This window comes from Oreochromis aureus, linkage group 5, assembly GCF_013358895.1.
Source record: "Oreochromis aureus strain Israel breed Guangdong linkage group 5, ZZ_aureus, whole genome shotgun sequence".
In the NCBI taxonomy this organism is placed as follows: Eukaryota; Metazoa; Chordata; class Actinopteri; order Cichliformes; family Cichlidae; genus Oreochromis; species Oreochromis aureus.
Window position 1 is genome coordinate 11,708,903 of NC_052946.1, and position 19,808 is coordinate 11,728,710.

The window sequence follows — 19,808 nt, forward strand, 5'->3', positions numbered from 1 at the left end:
CATTATTTTTGTGGGCGATACGGCGTTTTAAAGAGGACATCCTGCTGCGCTCAGACGATGCACTTGCTTCTGCTGGCATGACAATCACCGGTGTGTGCGTGTCTCTGGCTGGGCTGGTTGTGCAAATGTTTGAAATGGCTCGGGTCATGAATTACAGAACTGAGTTCCCAGCAGCCTAGACAAGTTTGGCAACAGTTTTCTTCTCCCATTCCCATCAATGTCTGCCTTGGCCAGACCAAAGGCCGATGAGATCTGGATTAAAAGGCAAACATTTGCAGTCCTGCTGGACCGCGCTGTCGTGCAGAATTAATGTCACTCTCTCCGTGCTTGTTGTCTTGATATTTCTAGGCAGGAGGAAGCAGAACACAGACTATAAAAGTGAGGAGAACAATCCCTCGAGTCTGCTAAAACCCCAATCCTCACGATGTGTTGCCTTGTTGAATATTTTAGTGAGAGTTTCCTGACCTGCGGACTTACTTTTAAGTCAAAGCAGATCGCTAGATAAGAGAGGATTTAATGTTGCGTCATAGAATATACACCAATAATACGATACATGATCTGCAGGTTAGCGCTACCAGACTTTCAGTGGAAAACCTCTGACAAGGTACTACCAAAGTAAACCCTAACATATTCACATCTCTTATTTGAATGTGATGAGAATGATCTTGATCTGTGTCGCTGGACTTAGTTGTTCAGTGGAAGTACAGTTAAAATTAATTGTTTCTCCACTTTGTGACTTTGTTAGGTAAGGAAATGGACCATTTATCCCAAATGGTTATACGGTTTCATTTAATCATGGAAGGGTGTATATTCTAGGACTCTCAAACCCCGCCCAAAAAACCCAAACCAATACAAAACAAACAAACAAACTGAGCACCAATGAGGAGGGAAGAAAGTCTGAAATAAATAATAGCTCAACATCAAGGAGAGCCGTGAACATGCAAGGCCACAGGAACCACAAAGCAGGATTTGGGCTTAGTGAGGTAATATCAGGATTAACTCTGGGTTTTCAGTATCATGTAAATGGTTTACTTTACATTGCCATGGTAACTTGTGCTGCAGTCCTAACCTACTCCAGCACAGATTAGGGATTAACAGGTCCAAAATCCCAACCTAAGGACTAAACAGTTCTTTAGAAAACAACAGCATCATCATTCCCGGAAGATCAATCCTAGCAAGAAGGTCTAAAGGATCTACAGTTTTTGTCTTCCCTGATGAGCATCAGTAATAAATACAGATTATTAGCAGGAACTCTATTCCCTGTGCATGTGTGCGAGGTTTTTTGTTTCCTGTTGGCTGCAAACACAATTTTATTGTTCCATAAGACTTAATGTATGATCCTAAAACAGAACGCCTATTTTTACTTTTCGTCCTTAATTTAAATTTGCACGTAGACCCTACCCTTGAATTCTGTTTTTATAGATTATTTAGTCTTTACTTTCTCTCAGGCTGTTCAACATCACTGAATAAGAACTAAATCTGTAGGCCTATAATGCAGAATGGAATAACAATTTCAATCTGTAAGGTTTAATCTGATAACCACCTTTGTGCGTCTGCTTATCTAACTGCCAAGTGAAGCCAATTGAAAGACATCCTGTCGATGTTGAACTTTGCTTTTATACAAGTTACAGTTCATCTTAGGAAGTCAGCAGCAGCAGAGATTAAGTTGCATAACGAGATCATGAAGGCAGCTTTTATACAAATGGAATTTATATATAGTTATAGAATATTTAAAAGTAGAATGGGAGGGAGAGCCTTCAGTTTTCAGGCCCCTCTTCTGTGGAACCAGCTTCCCAGACACTATCTCTACTTTTAAGATTAGGCTTAAAACTTTCCTTTTTGCTAAAGCATATAGTTAGGGCTGGACCAGGTGACCCTGAATCCTCCCTTAGTTATGCTGCAATAGACGTAGGCTGCCGGTGGATTCCCATGATGCATTGAGTTTTTCCTTTCCAGTCACCTTTCTCACTCAGTATGTGCTAATAGACCTCTCTGCATCGAATCATATCTGTTATTAATCTCTGTCTCTCTTCCACAGCATGTCTTTCATCCTGTTTTCCTTCTTTTCACCCCAACCAGCAGATGGCCCCGCCCCTCCCTGAGCCTGGTTCTGCTGGAGGTTTCTTCCTGTTAAAAGGGAGTTTTTCCTTCCCACTGTCGCCAAAGTGCTTGCTCATAGTGGGTCAAATGATTGTTGGGTTTTTCTCTCCATCTATTATTGTAGGATCTACTGTACACTATAAAGCGCCTTGAGGCGACTGTTGTTGTGATTTGGCGCTATATAAATAAAATTGAATCGAATTGAATTGAATATGGCTATTATTTAGCTGATCAAACAGACAGATTGCCAATGAACCAACAATTCTAGTCATAGATTAAAAAACAGCTGGACATGAACTGTTGCAGAGTGCCAATCTAAATGTTGTAAGCTGTCTTTGTAGACTTTAAACTGTCGTACCCATGCAAGTCAGCTATAATCATACATACTTGGTTTTTAATGACCAATGAGGCAGTGCTGTATGACCATATTTTTACATTTTGTCTTTGGGATTTGTTTAGAAAAGTTCAGCCCTGGACAGATGTTGGAAAGAATCATCTTGACAGCTGTTTCACCATGAGGGCAGGATGCAGTAGAAACTTTTGCCCAATTCAGTTGATGAATTTTGAAGATATGTTAACTCAGATAAAAATCTGAGCGTTATCAATTGCTTGCAATAAAAATCCATAGTATAGTATATAACACGCTTTTGGCTCTCACAGTTGTTTTGCACCTTCAGTAAAAGAAATTAAAAAGTAATTGTTGTCTGGAAGGACAGTGCATTACTGTGATTTTTTTTATGTGGTACACAAAATATAGTATGACTGACAAAATTACCAGCAATACCGCAAAGGCATTTGATTGACAAAGCAAAGCCAAACAAAAAGGAAAGCAGACAAAAACAAAATGACTACAAGTGATGTTGGTGGAATATGGCTGTGTGTTTTAGACCTGTGAAAGAATATAAGACATTTAGTGTTTTATGTTTACCATATTCATTTCTAAGATTACTTCCTGAACATACTGAACAAATATCCCTAACATGCACACAAGCATGTTTTGGTGCGAGTTCCAGCAAGCCCCCAGCTCAACAGTAAGCATGATCACGATGAAGCATCTGGTATGTGGAGGAGAGAGCAGCTTCATTACTCTTCTGGGCCAGTCACTAGAGCCACTTAGACGACAAATGGCCATTTGGACAAGCCATATTGCCATTCAGGTAACTAAGAGCTCAGGGTGAGGTTAACGACCGTCTATTATCTACGTATAAATTTGGTGGTTTGTGTCTTGATGCATGTATTGTGTGGTATTTCATAACAGATCTATTCTGCTCACGTGCACAGTAGTAATCAGTGTGTGTTCTGGTGCAATGTGGGATCAGAACAACTTAAGACTGTGGTTGTGATGGATGCAGTGCTTGGAGCCTGTCAGGCAACTAAAGGGGTTAAAACAAACTGCAAAGATGGAGTGGGTGGCAGTGCACTCTAGCCTTTGGTGAAGGAAGGTGAAGGGTATCGATGGGACCATTGACCGGTCATTTTTCTCTCGGCAGCCTACAGTGACAGCAGTCATTAAATGAGTGGATGAGGTGATTATGTTTAAGGAAATCAATGCTTCATTGTTTTCAGCTTAGCCCAATGGCCAATTAGGAGGTGTTAATGAAGGAAGGCTGTAAAAAGTAGAGATATATATGAGAAGTAGGAATGGGAGTGCAAGATAAGAAGCCATAGATCATATCAAAGTTTTTTTCCTCTGGTTATCAAAGTTTATGTTTGTGGAAACCACTCTGAAGTTAACTATAAAATAACTTTTTTCAGATATACAGTATAAATGCACCAAGTTAGTACATCAGATATTCTTTTCAACGAGAATATATAGTTTAGAGATTGACTCCTACTGTGTATTCTGTGTTATAAGTCATGAGCAGCCTTAATGCTTCTAAAATAACTAGTGTCTTTAAGACTATATTGCAGTATGGTGTTGAGTGTTAATCAAGCCTAAACCTTTTCATTAGTCCGATATAACCTGAGTTTCTAATGCTTGTGTAATGTTACAGTGCCAGAAATAATCCACAAGTAAAAACCGGTCAAAACTGACTCGCTGTTTACTTTCTGCAGAAATGGACTGCGGGTTGCATCATCTGTCAAACAGCATAAAATTACTCCTGTCACAGATGAAGACCTCAAGCTTACTGCTGGGGAAAATAATTTTGAATATCTCATATCGCCTGTTATGAGATATTGTAATTATTTCCCTGATGGACAAATTAATAATTGGGGAATATAAGTTCTACTTTATTACTTATATTTCATGTTCAATTTCAGAAGAGAAAAGACTTTAAGGATGGGTACTCTCTTCTAAAAACAGATGATTTAGAAGGAGTATGGCTGTCTGATATAAGCCAAAAAATACATATAAAAAAATCAATCAATCACATTTTGTTATTTTAGGCTGAATGGTAATAAATTGTATAATGGTATAAAAATAGGTATTTTTCAACCAAGTAGAGTTTTTTTTTTGTCCATTTTGGTTGTAGCTTAAAGCCATATGTGAGATGCTACAATCTTTAGGACAGGGAAACATTAAAAAGGAAAAACAAAGTTTTCTCTAGGCTTGTGGACCATTCAGGTGCCGAGTTTGCAGTGGTGAAACGGTGTCTTCCCAAAGTCAGGATATAGATGCAAATCAGCCAAATCACATTTTTATCTTTTCAGTGCTCCTTATTCTGTTCTGTATTCATATCCTTACTCTCTTTTTTCAAACTAAATAAATGTCATTTTTAATTCAGTGCACAGTATATACTAAATTTTGTTTTCCACAGCAGCAACTGTAACATTAGCTAGTTGGGTCCATACAGGCAGCTTTCATTTGGGGGTGTTTGTAACAGTCTGTTATGTGGCATGTACACCACAGGGTTACAAGCAGCTGAAAATGTCCACATGTCTAAGCTTTTTGAACAGGTGGTGTCGAAAATTACACTCATCATGTTTTTACATGAAAGGCACTTATAAAGCCAAGTGTAGTTGTGGAGGGTGTAGAGGTGTGGACCCAAAGGCAGGATGCTGGAGGCAGGCTCAAATTGACTCATAGCTCACAGTAAAAACTGTCACAGTAAAACAGAAAATGAACAAATAATAACTGACACAAGGACACATGAAAGATGAAAATAAATATTCACAATGAAAGAATGCGCAACAGAAAGGCAAAGAGAAACACAGAGGGAACTAAATATTAATATTGAACTGGATAAAACACAAAACAGAAACTAAAACTCAAATATGACAAGAAACAGAGACAACAGGAACAAGAATTCATTATCATCCAATTAGCTAGTCTTCTTTCCCATCCACCCTGTGTGTGCCTGACAGAGGTGAGAGCATGGAAAAGATTACACTAAAAAAATGGCACATGACACAGACAACATTTACCTTACTGTAATGATCGCAGTGTATGGATGTGTATATATCTGATGGGCCAGTATGAATGAAACTTTGAGCGAACATCATCACTAACATCTATGTTTTTAAAAAAGTATTTAAATATGACAGAAACATAGCTTAACAGATGACAATTCATTCTTTCATTCATTCAATGCGTTCATTCATGGCCCTTATGAGGGTCACGGGGGGGCTGGAGCCTATCCCAGCTACCAAGAGGCAAGATACACCCTGGATGTGTTGGCACTCTGACGCAGGGCTAACACACAAAGACCAACAACCATGCACACTCACAGCTACAGGCAATTTGGAATCACCAATTAACCTAACCCCACTAATTACATGGCTTTGGACTGTGTGACTGTTTATTTAAAATATAAATGAATTACTATGAACGCGACAGTTTGAGGTTAAATGAGGAGTGAATTTAGATCGAGAGCCAGGATGTGAATCCTGTAGGGTACAATGTGTATTACAACTGGGACCTTAAATTACTGACCACAGAGATCAATACATGTACAGTACTATGTCTCTATGTCTCTTTTATAATTACAGGCATGCGTTTTTTTGAGATTATCACTGGAAACACTAACATTACAGTATGTCATGTAAACAAAAGACCCCAGATTTACAGATCACAGCAGGTTTAAAAAAAAAAAATGAACAGATTTCTATGTAGCTTGACTACGTAGCTTACAAACTAGACAATAAATATATATCTGTAGATCTCACTATTTTTATATATATATAAAATTTCATTGTTGAGTGTTTATAAGCAACAAAAGCACTAAAGGCTGTCAACTGGGAACAAAATTTAACACACTGTACTTTATGGCATTATTGATGAAACTGGTGGAAAAACATTTGAAGTGCCTTCACTTATGGATGGTATGTGTTTCTGCTGTTCTTCACAAATAACATGGTTTTGTTGCGCACTATCTGACCTTTAAAAGTGTGAACAATTTTAAAGCAATTAAACTGTTTTCATTTTATTAACCATGTTTTTTGGCAGTGTGGACCTCTATCGTGTTTCCCTGTGCCAGGTCAGACGTCGAGTGAGATGCGAGACACGAGTTGCATGTAAACAAGGGCTTTAAGAAAGAAATGTAGTGCAATATCAAAGTATGTGACCATAAATGTTTTGAAACTATATTGATATAGTTTAAAAACATCTGTCTAATACCAAGGCTTAAAAAGGAGCCAAAACTTTGTCTGCTTTAAACCCATAGAGTAGATAGATGGATGACTGTCTTGCTGTGCATATTCTCAAGGTCACAGCAGCATGACAGCTTATTTTGCAACACCTAAAGGCTTCAAGTTCACGGGAAGTGACAGTTGCTTTTTATATTCAGAGTGACAAAGAAAGCTGGCAACTGACAGCCTTTTGATCACACTGAATTAGACATTTTTTGACAGAAAAATTAAGGTACTTGTAACAATGTCAGCACCAGATGGAAAAAAAACCCCTCTTTACACTACACCTTTGCTCAGCTGCAGTTCGACAACTGTAATCTATGCAGCGGCAAAGAGCAGTAATCACCGGCTCACCATCAGCAAAGCATTTCTGTCACCTCCTCTTTCTCAAACTCTCTTGATCTCTCTCTTGCACTGCTTTTCTCGCTGCTACAGTTATTAAGTAATAACATATGGCCCAGTGAAGGGACACGGCAGTCCCTAAAGCTTCTCAAGGACTCATCATAACAACTTAATCAGCGCACACTTGCTGCTTCAGCTTGCGTGCCAGAGCCCCTCTTTTGTTTTGTCAGGCAGGTGTTGCATCAACCACAGTCCCGAATATATCTTTTCTTGCAGTTCTTTCGTTTTCCTGAGCTTGTTGTTGTTGTTGTTCACTGGTGCTTCTGGGTAACTGACAGCTATCCACAGTCTCAGAACTTTTAATTGTCAATTTACATCTCAGGTGGCAAAAGGAATTATGGTTCCCTTTGTCAGTAAATAAATGTAGATGTAGAGCTAAAATGTAAATTTGAGACCCAGTTTGCATTTATGAAGCAGAGTGAGAGCAGCATTTTAAATTAGCGCTGAAAATGATGCACATTTGGAGGACAAATTGAGACTCTCGCAGTCGCCTTATTTTTTTCCTCACAAGTGAACAATGTTACCTTGTACTGTGAGCCAGAGAAGTCAATTCAAACCCTCGCAAAGTTTTATTAAGCAGCAGATTGTTTATCAAGTTAGTGTCTGTCAACTTTTCTTTCAGTCAAATCATGCATAATAGAAAATGACCTCCTTTTTAAAAAAAAACAAAAGCTTCTGATGCGCGGTTTTCAATCAGATGCATTTCATTAGATTTAAAAGTTCAAAATATGCTTTGTCACGATTAGTTTTATGTTCTTTGGGAAACAAAAAAAGTCAGTATATTAATGACTTGTTTGAAGAAACAATGGCATCAAAGTGGCTGTGGGCCAGCTGTCCCTCTGCATATATGTTTAATGACGCTCAGCAGAATTTCTTTTCATTGCTTAAACATCAAGTTTAGTTGACTTAGGGTAACGTTTAAACACACCACAAGTGTATATGTCCTTTTTTGGCAAGCCAGAAGGTTCATATAGGAAAAATTACAAACCCCTTATTTACTAATTAAATTCCATTTAAAACCAAAATTCTGTGGAAAAAGTTATTACTGGGACTGAACCAGACTTCACTGCAGTTTCATGATGAGTATATTGCTTTTTGTGATGCTTCGACTGTCTGATTCACACCTTATGGAACATGTAAGTGATATGATGGGTGGTCTTTCATGGGCCTCACAATCACAGCTGGTTCCTCACCAGTATGTTGATGATTGTGCTGTTAGGAGCACTGGGAATGGTTTATACTGTAGCTGCACAGCCTTACATCCAAGGGGAGAGCAGCTACATTTAAATTAGAAATTTCTTTTACTTTTTATAATCCCAGTCATGGAACCATTTGAATGCACCTCATACTTCCATGCCTGAGCCCTAGTAACTTTCTTAGAAAACCAATAAGACTTTTACCAATGAATAATAAAAGTTGCCTCAAGAAGCCAGGCTTCAAGATGGGCTTGCACATGTTGGAGCAGTTGGAGTATTCCAGCTTTGGAACCTTTTATGGAGCAAAATTATAAGAAATTAATCTGAGGCATTGTTAACCATTGTTTTTCCAGTCTAAAACCATTTTGACCTATGTGCCACTGATGCATCAGGAGCTGGAGTGCATTTGCCGTTTATCAAGTGCCCATCAGCCCCTATTGCAGTGATCCGTATAGTTTGTCTGACCTCAGCCAGTCTGAGTTGGCTGGCTGGTTTTCACTGACCCGTCTGTGGCCTGGATTTCACTTTCCTCCTGAGGCAGCATAACCCACAGTAATGGGAGAAGACAAACAAGTGGGCATTGCAGCTATAGTCTTGCCTGGAGCTACCACAAACGTGAGGGACAGAGGGCTAGCAAACAGGAGGGGATGGAGGGTGGGGGTGCTCTAGAGCTCAAGCTGACTGACAGAACCACTGACCCAGTTATACTGGAGTCACATGAATGAATGCTGTTTTTTCCCCTCTGCTGGTATGGCTTACTCCTAAGTCTAGCTATGTCCTCACAGAATACTGAATACCACTCCACCACAGGTCGAATTTACAGAAACTGTACATGGATGGAGTTTGATGAATGAGTAGAAACGTAAGGAAAAAACAGAAATGAAACATATCTAATGCATTCTGCTTTAACAGACAGACATTCTTCATGCATGAGTGCGCCGAAATAGGCTCCAGTTTACTGAATAGGAAAAGTATATTGCAGCAATTGCACCATTGGTGGTAATAGTCTTGACATCTTTAACAGGTAATTCCATTAGTACAAATACGAGATGCAAGGTGCATGCTGGCCACGGCCCAGGTCGATTCTTAATCACCTGTATGGGTTTCCTCTCGTGGGCCTGTATGACTCCAATGTTCACATCTTTATGGTTATTAAAGTTAACGATTGCTGCGTGCCTCATTTACCAAGGCTCTATCAATACCAGTTCAGCACCATGAAATTACCCCACTCCGGAGGGAACAGCATGACAAACCGGATTAAGAAGGGCTCTGTAATACCCTGGCATATATAACTCTCCGTGTCATGGACCGCCGCAAGAAGACCCACTGCCAAGCTCAAGCCCAGCGAAGGGAAAGGGGGGGGGGGGGTACTACAGGGATGGCTGACAACCGTTATAGCCTAAATGTCAATTCAAGCTTTTATTACCCACATGGTTGTTGAGAAAAGCAATGAAAACTAATAGCTGGCAGTTAAAAAAAAGAAAAGGCAAAAAAATAAACTAAAATCTCAGAAGGAAAGACATTAAAAGTTGTGAAAAGTTACCTCACAGATTGATGAAAAAGGGGGAAGTGATTATGGTAAATATATGCAGAATGTAGCCTACTTCTGGTCTTTCAGGTGTATGCATATCTTTGCTGGATACTCTCTTACACAGTACTCATATTTTGCAAGGAGAAGGGCAGAGATGGTTGGCATTTCTTCACTTATACCTTGCTTATCTTATTTCCATGACAGGAGGGTGAAGCCAGAAATAGTACAGAGCTGTGCCAGAAACGCTATTGCACAAAATTTACTGTGTTTACATGCCTATGAAAAAATGCATTGGATCAAGTCAGCAAACCTTGCTTTATCACATTGTGTTTCTCAGTTTATTCCTCTCGTCAGTTGTGTCCCTTGCATGTGTCTAAACCTATGTCATTACAAGCCAACATGACCGCTGAGTCTAGGCCCGCAGGTGTAGCTGTACCTCTCTGTCTTTTACTGCACCCAGCAGTACAGTTAGCGGTGCCTGACCTCTATTCAGTGTCCATATGACACAGGTCACTGCTCACTCTAAATGAGAGTCGGATGGTGAAATGAGCAACTAAATTGTCCATTCAAAATCACAAAACTGCCTTTTTGAACAGCACCATAGAGTAGCCTTCAAAAAGCGGCATTACCCAGACAAAACAATTGGATGCCATGATCCCTGCAGAATGGCCTGAAAGCAGACCATAAGTTTCAGTTCACCTCTTCCAAAAAAGGAAAAGAAAGAAAACTGCTGAAAGTAAAGTTGCAAAACTCGATGTGGGATTGTTTCATAGAACACAGGGTGCACCTGCTGTCAGTCAAGAGGTCTATTTTGAATACCGTGTGACACACAATGAGCAGTGGAGGAGGTGTGATGGTAGCTGGCCGAACCAGCAATCACGCCATATCCGGATTTCTGCAGGAGGACCTTGAATGTCATCCTGGGTTCAGTTAAGGTCTGCTTGAATTACACATAATGCATTATCTAATCTGCATAATGCATCAGCAGGCACTTAACATCAAATTATGGATGCATGCAAAAATTCCCAGAGTAGTGTATGCAGAAAAATGGCACTTTGCTGTGCAAATAATCTGCCCACTTTTCATAAAGCTGAGCAATATGGGCTTTGTATGATTTTGCACAAGTCCACCTTCTTACCGGCATGCTTGCACCATCAATTACATGTATTTCATTCATTTGAATCCATGAACAACTGCTTGCTGCTCTTTCACATGTTCTACAAGCCAGAGCTTGCGTTTGCTATTTAGCTCCAGCACAATTGCCTGACAAGTAATTTAGCCCATTATACCCATTATTAAATAAATATTGCCTTTTTTAAATGATACATTGGTAAGGTGATAATTGTATAGCAGAACACTGATCATTTTTACACAGACCAATTTCCATGTGACAATCAGTCTTAGAGCAAAAGAGGAAAAAAAATCAATGTGCTAACCACTTCTCTTCTGAATGACAATGCAGAGTAACGATGTCAGAATTGGCATTTAGCTGCTGACCTTGATCATGATGGCAGCAAGGACAGAAGAATGTGTGGACTATGAAAAAGACAGGAGCATGAAGCTGTCACTAAGAGCTACAATTCACCATCGGGTTTTTCTTTTTTCTTTTTAAAGTTACTACGGTAACAGCGTTTTTTTCCATACCTGCTTGTTAGATGACAGGCCATAAACTCACACCAATTTTACTGCTGACAGTTTTCTGAATAAATAACTGTAGGTGTTACTTTTTCTTTTACTTTTTCATACTGAGGTGAAAATGGAAAATTTGATAAATTAAAAACGAAAAATCTGATATTTATATCATCATATCATGTTTTCGGTTATACTGTATTGGTATGGTCAGGATTACAGAGCAGTCGTCGTGTTTATGCCAATATTTTATTATCATAGTTTTTTTTTCCTCATTGTTTTATCAGTTTTTAACATTTTGACTTGACTGTCAACAACAGATATCTGGCCATCCTATTAAGTTTGTGTGTCCAACAAAGAGTAATTATGTAAATGTCTTGTAGCAAAAACCCTGTCTGCCTGATAATGTGGAAAACATTTCCCTCTGCGTCAGCTTTTCTCCCTGCATTCGAGCATGGCTATTTAGTACAAGCAAAAGTCAACTTTTACCTTGTGAAAAGTTACATCATGTTACATCATGTGACATGTTATCATCGTTATTAGTATTATTATTTTTCAGCAGAACACATATTTCCAGTAGACGGAGTATCATAAAGAAAATGCCTTCTCCTTACATTCACCACTGTAGTGATTAAAGTAATTGTAGCCACTGTGTGAAAATTGTACGATGAAAGGAGTCCCCACTGTTAATACTCATCATCCTTTATGATTTTCCTTTCTACTGTAGATGCTAATTATCCTTCTTATAAAAGCTTAGCACAAACTTCAGAGACAGGTTTTCAGTCCTATCACTGGAGCAAAATAGAGACTATTGAAAGTACAGCATGGTACACACTGTACAACAGATTAACTGTGGGCCAAACAGAAATCGGACAATGATGATCTATTTTTCTGTCACAGAGCACTAAAATGGGTTTTCAACCCATTTCTCTACCTGTGGGGAAAAAAAATTCAAAGCTATGACAAATGACGATAAGTGAGCTGAGAGATCGGGGTGGGGGGGGAGGGCGAGGTCACGAATTAGCAGAGAAGGGCAGCGCGGTTGTTTGCAGGCTCTGAAATCGGCACAATATGAGAAGTGGAACACAATTTGGTGTCAGATTACTCACAGCGATATCCATCAAAACACACAATTCAGTCACTCAGCATCATTACTGTTTGCTTGATAAGCTTTTAAGCGGGAGATAACATCTTGATGTGGTAACACAAGTGGGAGAGCTGCTTCGGTATCATCCGTTTCTATTGTTGACGCCGCAACGCAGAAAATAAGTCACGTAGCAGAGCAATAAGTGAGATGATTTGTTGCCCAAAAATGATGGGCTGAGGCTTACTCTGCTTCCCCGCAGAAACTTTCCCAACTATTGACATCTTTTTGAATCAATGCTTGTATACTTTTGAGTATTTTCATATGAATACTGTGTTTTATGCATGTGCAGAGATAATCTTGCAATTAAAGGTTTTTAGTTTCTCGTGGAGACTGACTGAATTGACTTGCTGAATGAAGCTGGTGTAAAGCAAAAGCTCTAACTTTCACGCTTCCCTATTGGAGTGAGAGTGGGTACTTCATCTCCCAAAGCAGTCCTCTACAAGAATCATTCATGGATTGAAACATGCTTTGATTCACTGACAGAAAATATTCCCCGTCTACGAGATTAAATATCAGCTGTAATGAATGACACAGCCTCTTGTAGCCATTAATTATAGAGATTAGAATCATGACTTGTTTTGAACTCGTGGCTACATTCGATTCTCAAGGTCATTCTCACTGACTAGGAGTCTTTCTGCAAAGAAACAGACAGACTAAATAAAAGCTTAGAAAACAGTTTTTCATGCTTTTTGTATTCTTGTTGCCCCCAAATTTGAATAATATGTTGGTACTGTGGCAAAAGACCAAACGGTTTTAGAGTGATTGCATGAACATTAACACATAGTGTTCACATACTGGGTGTGTGTGTGTGTGTGTGTGTGTATTTGAGCTTTTTACAGCACTGTAACTGTGAAAACCTTATGTAGAGATAAAATGAAAACCTGAATCTCCTCATCAGTCTTGCTTCTACATACCTGTAAATTTGATCTGTGCCACCGGGGTGGACTGTGAAATCATGTGGCTGCACATCAAATTGAGACTGAACTTAGTGTGCATACTAATGGCAGTGCATGCACTGAGCTCTGTGATGGAGTGAGAGAGGGAAGGAGAGGGAGAGAGCAAAAGCAGCTGCCAGAGAAAATCTCTCTTCAAAGAAAAAATAAATATATTGGAAAAACGAAATCACGTTGACATTTAGTTAATATTTCATCCACGGGAAAAAAAAAAGGTTAAACACAATTTTCAGGTACATAAAGGTTCACCTTAACTACTTCTCCAAACTGGAATCTGCCTTTCACCGGACAAGTTATTGGACGAGGTATTGCTGATATGGTGCCAAAAGCAGCAGTGTGCATCCTCTTTATCCATCATGTCTGCTGCATCATTTCCCTGGTCATTGCCTGTGTACTGGTGGTGCTTCAAGTTGTGACTGTGGGATCAGAGCAAGGAGATAAGTGATTGTCTCCCGGCACACAGACACTGCCTTGACATGCAATGAAGAAAGGAGCCTCTGCACTGCACTTCAGTAGATCCTCTCCCTATTTCTCTCTGTTCTGTCTTTCTCCATCCATTTATCCACCCATCTGTCCATCCATCCAGCCGCTGCTCTCCAAGGTAGGTCAAAAGAAAGATCCTGCTTGGCAGCTCATTCCTCACTCTGATGAAGCCGCTTGTTAGAGACTCATCAGCTCCTCTTCGGGTCTCTCAAAGACACACATACCCCCCCCACACACACATGCACAAAATGCAGCACCATTTTTCACTCTAATACTTTTCTTTGAATGTCTCCATTCCACTTTTCTTGCAGCCCGTCTTCCCTTCTCGTGTCTCTAGTCTCCCATTAAGTACGTCTCCAACAGCAGAGTGTATAAGCGTATGCAGCGACACTACATCTGAACTGCGATGCTTTTGAAAACAGCATGCATTGGGCACTTTTCAAGGTCAGAGACTAGAAGTCAGTGAGGTTAGTGACCACTCTATTTAAAAGGACTCTTGAGATAAAAAACCCCCCCAAACAAACATGAAAATGGGATGAGACGAAGAACATGCTCATAGAGGAAATGCGTGTGTGTTCTGCTGCTGTTGACTTTCAGAATGGCACTGTTGGGACAATTATTGCAGATGTATTGATCATTAAAAAAAACACATCATCTTAAATGGCAACTAATGGAATTGTGGTTGTCTTCTGGTTGACACTGTTGCAAAGAAGTGTGTCTTTGATTAATATCATCACGAGGTAATTTGTATATTAATTTTCACATTATTGCTCTGCTCTGTCAACACCTATGCACTCTAAATGGAAGAAAATGCAATAACAATATTTGCCAGCTGTTTCTAGCACACAAATCAAATTAGAGTGCAGCTCTCAAGGCTCAGCAACAGATGGTTGATCACAATAAGCGGGAGGTAAATCCTCAATAGTTACTGTACTGTTCTATGACACGCCTCTGTTTATCTCCATGGACACTCTGAAAGAGCTCTATTATTTACCCATTTTCTCCACTGATGGCATTTTGCGACAGTGAAATGCTGTATTATTTGGGTTTTTTAAAGGCAGATTTATTCGGCTGCTCAGCTGCACAAGACGGCAGCTTGTTTAAATTTGTTTAAAACGTCTCCTATCTGTCTTTGTCAGATTTGCTGCAGCTGCGGCAGATGCCAACACTTTTCAGAACTGAAATGTCTTAGGACCCGCCTGCTTTCTGCGGAATTTAATTAATCGCCTTCAAATTTGGCATGTGGCCTCCTGAGACTAGTGCAGCCTTTGGTTGACGTCACAAATGGAGCTTGGCGCGCCCTCTCTGGCCTAAACACCTCTGTTAGCATCGGCTGGAGGGCTCAGATAAAAGGGGAGAACATAGCCGCAGCGTGTGGTCTAAGTCTTGTTTCTAATCCCCAGAATGAATGTACAGTACCTACTCTAAGCATGCCTTACAGAAGACTATATGAGGTCAAAGAAGACACAGAAATGTTAATCACTTAATCTCTTTAAAGGAATTCAGAAGCTATTTTTTTGCTAGCTGCTAGCTAGCATCTGTATTCCAGTTAGGGAGCACTTTTCTCTAAATGCTAAAATCAGTGACAATGTTAACACACATAATGTTTCCTTTACCTTAATTTAAATAGCCTATTCATGTAGCACTACAACAATACTTCTGTGCATGGTCTCAGGCAAATATATGCAATAAACTAAACTGATGAAAATTAGCATTTTTTTTGGCCAGTAGGCCAACTCACAACAAGTATTGGTCGGGTATGAAAGATTAAGAGGAACATACACTTCTGTATCAAATTCCATGGCAGGCTATATTAAAGAAAAAATTAGAGTTATTTCATTACATATACAGAAATATCAATATTGTGGTGCAATCAAATAAAAAAAATCAGGAGACCAAAAAGTAATTGCACCTCATCCTGGTGAGCTTGTATGTCTCTGCAAGATTTTATGGCAACCCACCCAAATAACTTTACTACATGAGGGTGTAACCATCAACAGGGGTGGCAAAAGTGCAGACATTATTCTGTAGAACCAGGCGCAGGGAGATGCAACCATCTGACTGTTTGGTATTTTTATGCACAGGTAACTGGACCTTCTGTCTTATATACAAATATATTATTAGTACATGAGAATACAAATTTTATTTGAATCTAAATTCAAATTCTAATGAATGTACTCAACTTGAATCTGTTTTTTAGGGAATAAAAATAAATGTAAAAATTCATTTTTTTTGTTGCCTACATGGTAGAGGATGACTTTGCCTCCACACATAAAGAGAAAAATGAGAACAGCTAGTGGTTAAAGTGAGATTTGTCAAGTGAGGGAACACTGAGATCTGTTGTAATGGTTCAACGTGAGAAAGATACTAACACCTCACAATAATTTCTGTTGTTAGCTCCAGTAGATTTTCTCACTGGACAAGCTGTGATCAGCTGACCTGCTGCTCTTTGTGGATTTGCACAACTTAACTCAAAAAGACGTAAGCAGATGTTTCCCAGCTATCTTGGCTGAGTTCCACTTCCAACAGTTTACTGTATATTGTCTTTCTAGTAGACGGTATAAAGTTGGTATAACGATTGATTTCAGTCAATGAATGTAAGCATCATCAGCTGAAATGTAAATTAATCTCTGCAACACTTGATGTAACCCAACACTGACGATAAGCACAACAGCCACTGTGCACCAGTCCAATACAGTGTGTTGGACTCCAAGTTAATTCAAGCTAACCTGTTTTAACCTGCACTAACCTACCCAGTCTTTTCATGCAGCATTTGAATAACACAAAGTTAGTATAGCTTTATTTGTTTTTCAGGAAGTCTCAAAAAATGAAAATATAAAATGTATATACAAATACAATATATAATTTAAATGCTGACATTACATGTAATCTTTAAATCTGCAGTTTATGAAGCATCACTGAGCAGGGCTTAGATATAACATCTCATCTTCCTCTGCTGTCCTGTCTTTTCTTACATCTAACTCCATCTCTGAATGAGGTAAACTCTCATTCTTTTCTCTTCCTGGAAATACAGCAGCTGGACCTTTAGCTAGCAACACAGCACTACTACAAACTGCACAAAAACAGTTTGTGTGTTTGCTGATGTTTGTTGAGCTGATAGAAATGTTGTAGAAACTCCCTTTATGCCCATTCCTCTTCTGTAGCGCTAGCTAGATGCTGAACTTACAGACACCTGCTCTTGTTCACACACACAACCCCCTGATAATAAATCCTTTAAATGATACTGTTTAACCTAAAGTAACGAGCCTGTTTTGAAAATGTAAGGAGTAGAAAGTACAGATATTTGTGTAAAAATGTAACGAGTTAAAGGAAAAAGCTGTTAGAAAAATAAATACTCAAGTAAAGTTAATAAAACTCATTGTGAAGTACAATTTCACAAACTCATCTACACAAGGCATTTTATAGAGGGTAGGGCTAGAGCAGCGGTGGCAGTCTGACTTGAAACAGCAACTTTAATGTCCACATTTTGACTTTATTCTCAAGAAAGTAGTTCAACTTTTTTTGTCAAAATGAGATTTTTTTTAAATGTGGTCCTAAAAATCTTTTTTTTTTTTTTTTGAGGTGCTCAAAGGAGATGATTTCCTGCGTTTTGTACTCTACATTGACTATGAATTATGAGGTGAGCAAGCTCAGCATACTGGTTTGTCTCCTTATATAATACAACATAATAAACCTCCTTTTCCCCAACATTTTCCATGAAGTCTACGTCTGTCACTTGCCGGGTCACAACTGTAACTAAGACATTTCAGGGGCTTTTTTGTTTTGTTTTTTTAGAGGACAGTTAAAAATAAAATCAAACCTTTGCCACTGTGTTATTCTCTTTCAAAAGATAAAGAGGGACGTGATTATGGGTCACTCCTGCTGGAACACTAAAAATTATCAATCACAGAGCTATTGATGCACAATCTGGCTGCAAAGAAGACTGTAAAACAATTTCTTAAAAATAACTATCTTAGATAAAAACCCAGAAACTGTATAATTTTTCCCCTTACTGCAGCAATTATCCTGAAGTAGGGCAAAAGGGTTACACTTTCTTCTTCTTTGGGTAAAGCTTCTTGTGAGTCAAAAAACTATTTTAAAGGACAATATTCAAATGGGTTAGAAATAACTTAAACACAGTTACTCCTAACTTTTACTTTTTACAATGGAGTCTTTAAAGTATCGCATTCCAAAAATAGCCGGGACACTTTGTAAAATGTAAATAAAAACAGAATACAACAGTGTGAAAATCTCATAAACCCATATTTTATTAACAATACATTAAAGTCCATTTTAACAACAATATTCAAAGTCTTTGAACGCTGTCTTTGAACAGTGGTCGTGGCCAGTACCATTCACAGAGAGTTGGGGAATGGCTGCAATCACAGCATTGTAAGATGTTGAAAGATGTACCCTTAGGCCCCCTCCTCGGTTCGTTTTTAGTACAGTGCTAACAGAGGGCCATCCAACACCCTGTGTCCTTTGCACACAGAGATTTCTCCAGACTGAAAATCTCTTGAGCTCATATGTTTACTGAAATAATAAAGAGCATCAGTTTAAACGTTTGACATACTTTCTGTTTTCCACTGTGAATAAAATATGGGTTTATGAGATTTGCAAACCATTGCTTTCCATTTTTATTGACATTTTACGCAGCATCCCAGCTTTTTTGGAATTGGGGCTGTACACAAATGTTCTTTATGAATGCACATAAACAAATCTTGACCCACACACTACACTAAACTAAATGAAGGAGTCAAGCAAAACTTAATCTAGCCAGAAGCAGCAGACCAGCAGATGCACTTGTGGTCCTGTGCACTTTACTTTTAGGATCTATTGTCACATTAAAACACACAGGGTATCATGTTGGAAGGCATATGGGTGAACTAATTAGGAACGCTGCGTTCTTCGCCACAAATTACTGGCTCCCAGCTCTGGGCCACTGACCATTCTAGCCAGGTAATGAGCTAAGCTTGCAATGCAGACGCCCCCGCATGCTTTTACAGGGGACACCCAGCCGAAATCTCCATAAAATGTGTTCGTCCAACACACAGAGCGAGAGCGACATGCAGCAAGGTACGCAACGCTGCCCCCACAGCAAAAGCACTGTTCACTCAGTGTTAATGAATCAATCAATTTCTCCCAGATAAATCACAGTGAACGCCTCGCAACGGCCAACTGTCACCATGATGAATTCCTTCATTTCATGTAATAAGCTAGCTGGGAAGTGATTTATCCCTGTTGCACAGGCGGCTATATACAGCAGTGGACAGAGGCGAGAGATACAAAATGAAGTGTAATATGTCATTGAAATATTTCTCATGCAGTGAGTGAATAAGGTTGCGCTTTAGGAAAAACACTTAAGTCTAAAATTCAGTCGATATCATAAGATTTCACTCGGTCTCTGATTGAGGCAGCAGGTTGGGAGAATGGCTGGTCTTTTGCTGCTCTAAGGGTTCCCTGTGGGCCAAGGCACATTTCCTGACTTCATACAGCTTGCTGACATTTGGCTTATATCATGCGCTAAGCTTTTCAAGGCTCCTCTTCTCTTTCTCCTTATATTTCAGAATGAGAGAAAGATAAGTGGGTGTAAGAACTACATTCTAATGCTATTGATTTTCCTTGCCCTGCCTTTGTTTCGGGCCAAGATTAAGAGCTGTTGTGATTTTCCTTTTTTTTTGAAAAAATGCAGACCTCCTCTCCGGTTAAGTAGGAGACGCTGCGTGTTAATCAATTTAAACCACTGCTGAGCTTAAAGCATCACGCATAACAATCTCTGTCCAGTTTCTCTAAAAGCA

General features: G+C 39.3%; 1 protein-coding gene across 6 annotated transcripts in view; it reads right to left on the bottom strand.

Annotated features, from left to right (window-relative positions):
- LOC116330188 (chemokine-like protein TAFA-1) overlaps nucleotides 1–19,808 on the bottom strand; it is a 123,997-nt gene that overhangs the window by 22,090 nt on the left and 82,099 nt on the right. The window lies entirely within an intron of this gene.